A 7,553-nucleotide genomic window follows, 5' to 3' on the forward strand; every position below is an offset into this window, starting at 1 on the left:
TACCTCCTCTTCACCGCAACCTTAATCCCTGATCTCTGTCTCCTCTTCACCCAAACCCTAGCCCCTTTCGTCGACGTTCTCATCGCTGAGGTCACGCGCGTTGATGTCCTTGATCCCGACGCCATCACTCCGCACGTCGCCAGCCCCGTGAGCCCGACACCATCACTCTGCTTGCTCTCAAGATTCACCATCCCCCTTAATGCTCGATCCGAGGTCTATCCCTGCCCAACTGGTAACACACACACACTCTCTACCCTAAATTTCCTCTCTCACCACTCTGGTTCGACGCTTTTGTTTTGCTTATAGATCCAGCGAAGTTGGACGCCGTTCACTGTTTCTAAGGCTTCTCGGCTTTGTTCTGCTCTTCACTTAGGTTGTTGTTCAAGCACACTTTGATCTTGCTCTAATGTTTCTAGCTCACTTATATATCCTGTGTGTTGTTAACCCAGATTTCTAGACACAAGAGGACATAAGAGAACTGGGAGAACCATATGGTGATCAATCTGGTTATACTTCATTTAATAACTATATGGTGAGATATATGTTTATTTATTTGATGGATTTTAGTTAAATAAAGTTTTTTTTCTTGGAATTTATGGAATTTTCTATTGTTTGGTTACTTAGGTCATGAATTGTTTGATCCTATAATCTTTGATTAAGAAACATGGTAGGGTATGTTTTGTGTTGATATTTATACTGCTTGATTTATTTTAGACTATAGAAACTTTGTTGTTGTCTGGTGGTGGATGTTTTGAGTTGTTGGGAGTTCTGATTTGCATGGTTGAATTGATTAATTTACTCCTATTTTTCTTGTTCTTATGGTCGGGGGAGAGAGAGAGAGTGAAGATTTTAGAAGTTCTTGAAGAGAAGGAACTGATATGTTTACTGTCTTAGTTTTCTTTTATTAATTTAAAAAGAAGGTTTTTTCTTTTTATCTATAGATTTTTATTCTATATGGACATGGACTAAACTTGAAATTTTAGATATTTGTGATCTTTGGGTTTGTTTTTTGAGCTTAGGAGGTAGCTTGGCTGAAATTCATTTGAAGATGTGCAAAGACATGGATTTTAGGATGAGTTTTGAGTTGGATTTGCTTTCCTTAGTTAATTAGGTTTCTGATGCTAGATTGAGCAATAAAGAAAGAACATGAAGGGGTGAATCAATAGCGAGCTTAGCCACAAAAAGCAAACATAAAGAGCTTTAGTCCTACTGGTGATCATAGCTTTTACTTTTAAATTGCCATTAAAGTAGTAATCATCCTCTTTATGATCTCCATTTTTTCTCTTTTATGTCTTTTATTTTTATCAATCCAATCCATTAGCCAATTGTTTGTTTCCATTCGGTGTCTTGATGTTGAAGAGATATATAATTCAGGTTTATGGAGTTTGTTGGTAACTTTTGAGCAATCAGGTTCATTGAAGTGTAACATTAATGAAATTTGCTTTATACACAAGTCATTTATATTAAATTGTTGATGAAGGGAGGTTGAATTACTGGATCAGATTAGTCAAATTAGACTTTTTAAGAATTGCTCTAGGTTATTTTTCCATTTCAATTATCATTCTCACTTGTTAATTGAAACATTCACTCTTTCCAAAAATGAAAACTACATTAGTTTTTTTATATATATAATGCTACACTTGTTGAAATTGTTCTCATTAATTTATGCATATGATAATAACTACAATATGTTGCTACTGCAAGGATTACAAAATAATAGATCTACAAAAGTTCATTGGTAATATAATGTAAAAGAAAATTTGTAATATGGTGGTGACAGGGATGGTCTTTAACCTGTGTGTTTTCCATTTTAATAGTTAATTGCCATGAACTTGTGATACTTGTTAGGGTACAGTCAAATTGAATTCAAATTTGGATCCTATCAATAAAGGTGTAAAAATCATATGTGCATAGTCAGTCGAATTCATATCAAAATGTTATGTTCTGTTGAAGATGATTCAATTGAATCATCACAAGTTTCCAACATCTCCAATTGAATTAGTTCTACCAGCAGAAATATAGATTTAGAAATAACAACAAGTAGAATGTCGATTCTTTCTGGATGTGGTTAGTTTGAAAAAATGGAGAAGCATGAAGGGAATGAGAAGTGAAGCAAGCTATGATTGCCATGCTGAGTAACTAGACTTATGTAAGTGCACCAAAAGTGCAAATAAAAACAACAGCTCCAGAATTCTGAGATGATAGAAGAGCCTATAAAAAAAAAATCTTGATCAAGGTGTTGTATTATGCATTAATACACAGATCATCGTGATCTGAGTAAATTGTGATGCCAAACTAAAGATTATCAAATAAAAAAGGATATATGAAAGCCCATTCAAATTAAATTAATGCATTATCACCTAACTTTAATATATATGTATATATATAAACAGTGAGAATTATTAGAAAATTAGAATACTACAACGTGGACACACTAGAAGAGTCAACCATGAAGTCTTGGGCTCCAAGCTTAATAAGAAACTGTGAGGTAATGGTAGTCATCAGAGAGGAAGAAGGTGGTGACCAGAAGGCAAAGCAATTTGGATTGATAGTGACCATTTCCATTTGAGAAAAAGATATAATGCTTTAGTGTTATCACTTTCCATCCATAACCATCATAGTCAAAATTCTTTTACATGGTCCAGTGTCTTTATTTATTTATTTATTTATTTAAAACATATTTATATATATATATATATAAAAAGACCATGATATACTTGTAATATTAGTTGTCGCATCAGTGATTTTTCATCAAGGTATTGTGTATTTGTCCACATATAATACTTTATTTATAAGAGCATTAATTAAGTTCATAAAACGTCTTTGAATTTGGACTAAAAGAAGGTGTGGGAAACATTTGAGGTACTAGTAAATAACATTAGGAACATGTGAAAATGTCCCAATCGCTCGTGGGCTGCTACATTGAAAGCCATGCACATTGACGTCGGTGCAATTGAAAACCTAAAGTACTCAAGGCCATGTCCATGTCTTTGGTTCTTGTGATTAATCTTGGTTCCATAAAAGGAGAGGCGAATAATGTTTGACTCATGCTTTTCTTGATTTAATAAAAATCTGTAAACTAACATCTCACTTGTTATGGTTTCTAGATTCAAAGGCAAAAGAGAGTGGATTATATAAGAATATACTTGAGAACTAAGTATTATGTTATTTATAATTAACTTTCCTATTTTACTTCTCTTCTTGTTGACCTTTTCTATTTAAAGCAATATAACTTTATACACGAACAATTGCATTATATACAAAAAACTAAAGCAAATTGCATTACTGCATTTTTCAATTGCAAGGATTTGGATTCTAAAGCCGCGAGTGCTACAGGTATGAAAAAGAACCAATCTTAGCAATTCAATATTCAGAAAATGCATACAATTGTAATTTCTTTTTTAAAACAAAGCGTGCGATGTTTTTTAACTCCTTTAACTATTCATGATTACAACCAAGCTCCAAATAACAAGTCAGGTAAAGCACAAATTACTGAGTTTGTGTTCAACCACTTGCACAAATTTCTCCTTTTAACAATAGCACAGAAATGATCAGTTATATGCTTAGGAATGAATTTGGGATAATCACTTAAATCTAAAGATGCTTGAATTGTTTCTGCGGCTTTAATTGTATGTATTGGCGTAATTTCAAGCTGGAAAGATTTTCCATACATTCTCTTCTGCTATTTTTTGGCTTTGCTTGAAGTCGAGTAGATTATTTTTAGAAGTTGAAAAGGATCTAGGATGAAACAATCTGAGGGTAAAAAAAAAAGAACAAAACTATATTCCGATTGGGCTTTTCTGTTACTTTGTAGATTGTTGTTATCTAATTTCTTTGGTCAAATCAATAATCTTGATCTTTTTCGTTGGCTTTTATGTATGCATCTATCATGAAGTTACCATTTCTAAGTATAGCATAAATTTCATTGTCATTGTTTTTAGGTCCGCAGAACGAACTCGGCCTAAAGAATTAGACACACAGGTTCCAAAAGAAGAAACACCCCAAAGAGAAGCAATAATGGTTTGTGTTCCTCTGTTCTATATGTTTTTGAGACCTTTGTGTATCTCGGCTAAGAGTGTTCCAAATTAACCGACGTGGGACTATTGCTTATTCTAATAGCATGTTATGTGGTGTAGGCCTAATTTGTCATGCTTTTTGTTTAAAGAGATGAATAAAAGGTTATAGATTCAGAATTCAATATGATTACTTTGTGTTGAAACTACATAGTTTTTAATGTCTTCGAGCAACATAATTTTTGTAATATATGTGAAACAAATTTTTGAAGTTTGTGATGATATGTGAGTATATGTTTAGGGGAATTACTGTGCATATGGTTTGTCTAATTAATATTTTAGAAATTTACATTTGTTTATGTTTTAGAGTTTCATGCAATTCACTATTTTGATTTGATGATATTATGGCTTGGTGATCACATTGACCGAAATATCATTAAGGTAGCCAGGTAGGTAGGTCAACTTGCTTTCATGTGGAACTTATCATTTACTACAATATCATATGGACATTAGAGTTTCAGATGATTTCATTGACTAACAAGGTGTTTCAGTTTTCTATTTCTAGTAAGTGTAGTTTGTTGATATACAATGTACAACTATAATTTGCAAATTATAAAGACCATGTGACTTCATTTTGGTTGCTTATTTGTTCTTCATTTGCGAGTGCTTTGGATAATGTTGAAAGAGTATATGCATCAAATGTAGCAAATTTTTGCATGTGTGTTCAAGTTAACACTTTTATATAATGAAAATATATTATATATGAAATAAATTCCAAGCTTTGCCAAGAATTTATTTTGTAGTGGCCCAATTCAATTAAGAAAATTAAAGCAATGAGAATATTTTAATTTTAATTTTAATTTTTTAAATTTTGGAAGACGTTCATTAGGTTTGCTTGTTGTTGATGAGAATATTTCAGTACCAAGTTTTCAAAATAATAAATTTGTCGTATTAGTACTTGAGATGTGTTGTCTTTTTTATTTATTTGCATTTATTGTCCACCTAATAATAATAAGCACATGATATGCAATAAATTTTTATTTTTTTGTTACAAGGGTTATTGGAAATATTAATTTTTATTATAAGTGCATAAAATCATTTAGCTTTTGTGTAATTTATTGTAATATCCTACTCATTTTGTTGTGTATGTAGGAGAGTATATGCCTTGGATGTGGTTGGTAAAATACCAGAGGAGTTGCAAAACTTGACATATCTCACTTTCCTGTATGGTAGCCTACGGTTTTGCAACACAATTTTTAATTTATATGATAATTTCTTTGTGCCCCTCATCCCTGATAATACTACTCAAGTTGATAAAATAGAGAATAACCCAAATCTTTATGGAAGCTTTTTGATTTTCAGATAGATATTGTTGTCTATAAATGAAATTAACTATACATGTCCATGTTTTACATACCAATCTTAAACAAATAAGTTTTTTTGGTCTTTAATGCCTTTCTGTGCAACCTACGTTAATGTATATATAGATAAGTGTGTATGTATGTATAGATAAGTGTGTATGTATATGTGTGTGTGGACCCTACGTTAATGTACACCAGTTTGGTGAGGTTGAAGTATTGTTTTTTAATAGTTTATAATTCAATGTAGCAGAGGCATGAACTTGAAAGTTTGACTGCTTCTTCTTCTTCTTTAATGTGCTTGCATGGTGCTGTTAAGAATCCATCATGATTACATCTTATATGCTCTATTTTCTATGTGACCTCCTGGTCAAAGCATTGAAGCATGCATGCATGGAAGTTGAAGTTGTTCAGTTGGCTGGCAAGCATGATTGGTGACAAAAGGTTTCAGTTCAACTTGTTTTTCTTTTTTGGTATCTTCTCTTTCTTCTTCTTCTTTCTTCTTTCTACTTTGAGACAAATGAACAGCTTTAGCTTTGAATGAATGATAGGTCCTCAGACTCAGGAGATTGGACTGGATTTGTACATCCTTGTAACTCATTTATTGATGGTTGTAAAGTCCCTATGTAGGCTTGGGGTGTGTGGTTTAAAAGAAAGAGAGAACTTTGCATTATTATTCTTATTATCATGTGATGGAATTAATTCACTTTTATAATTATGCAACATTATTAGCCTAATTGCTAATAACGGGTTATTTAAGATTATTTAAACTCTGCCAATATATCAGAAGGAAAGCTAATGAGAGTCATTTAGAGATAATGAAATCCTATCATGTTATATGCACATGTACTTATTAATTATATATATAAAGATATGGAAAAGATAAATAGGATGTATATGAATACTAAGATAACCGTAACAAAGTCAAAAGAACTTTCCATTATTAAGGATCAACATTATAGAAACATTATTATGAGAGCTATTAATTATTTGATATAATTTCATCCTTAAACTTTTGTTAGAATTAATTATGGCTTAGGCGTTTCTGTGCAATGGTAACACAAATCGTCTTGGTTCAATTCACTGTATTGCCAGACCAATAGAGTCTATTTCTAGTACTGTATTCTTTTTTTTTTACCATGCCATGCTTAACAAATATACTTGATTTATATTTATAATAATAATATATTTTGTGATTGATGGATTCCATGTAGAATAGGGAGGATTATAGAGTTGAGTATAAACAGAACATTATCTACTTTTACCTTGTACCTGCTTGTTGTATGACAGATAGACAGGGATAAAGCAGGTGAATAAATGTGGGATTTTGGCATGGTTTTTTTTTTTTATTTTTAATTTATAAGACCTTGAATATTATTGTAGTTATGTTTACCACCTTGATTTGTTTATCACTAGTACTTCCGTAACATCATAATTAATCAGTATAATAATAGTATTCATTCTAAATTTTACATTATTTATGAGGATCGGAAATTGAGAATTATTGGTTAAGTATTTATCTATCTTTTTTTTCATAATTTTGTGAGCTTTTTAAACTATAAATTAATGTGTTTGTATATATATTTATAAATATATATATATATATATATATTATTTTTATTATTAGTTTTTTGTGAGTGCTTAGTAGTTCAACTTTTTCAATTGAATCCTAAATTTTCTAGTTACTATATTTGATTTGATGTTATATTTTTAATAGTTGTTTGTAATTTTGATTTAAAGACTAACCACTATTGAACATGTGCTTTCTAGGAATTTAAGTAGCTGATTATATTTGGAACTGAGTCATCCTTTCTCGGCTACTGACTCGGCGGCGACATCTGTCATCATACCTTTATTGCAAACTCATTTCACGAGTACAAGTGTTCGAGAGGTTGGATCAATAGGTCTTCTCTCCCATCCTTGAATTTTGAACAATTTATATGTAGACTTATTTTGAATTTGCAATTTTATTTAACTCTTAAAATATATATTTTCAATAGTATTCATGTGACTATATTATTGTTCTATGTTATTAGAATATAAATGAGAACTGATCGGGAGTGGATGTATAATAGACTTACACATGGACATAGATTCATTAACCATGAATTTATGGTTGGGATAGAGTAATTCATCCAATATGCTTGTGAACAACCAAGATTTATGGATGGTGATAAAATAA

General features: G+C 31.3%; 1 long non-coding RNA gene across 1 annotated transcript; it reads left to right on the top strand.

Moving 5' to 3' along the window:
* The first annotated feature begins 5,162 nt into the window (after positions 1-5,162).
* On the top strand, positions 5,163-7,393 carry LOC120251825. Its single transcript, XR_005533498.1, has 3 exons — positions 5,163-5,237; positions 5,748-5,844; positions 7,142-7,393. It is a non-coding gene; the product is annotated as an uncharacterized LOC120251825 (long non-coding RNA).
* Positions 7,394-7,553: the final 160 nt, after the last annotated feature.

Source organism: Dioscorea cayenensis, chromosome 20 (assembly GCF_009730915.1).
Source record: "Dioscorea cayenensis subsp. rotundata cultivar TDr96_F1 chromosome 20, TDr96_F1_v2_PseudoChromosome.rev07_lg8_w22 25.fasta, whole genome shotgun sequence".
In the NCBI taxonomy this organism is placed as follows: Eukaryota; Viridiplantae; Streptophyta; class Magnoliopsida; order Dioscoreales; family Dioscoreaceae; genus Dioscorea; species Dioscorea cayenensis.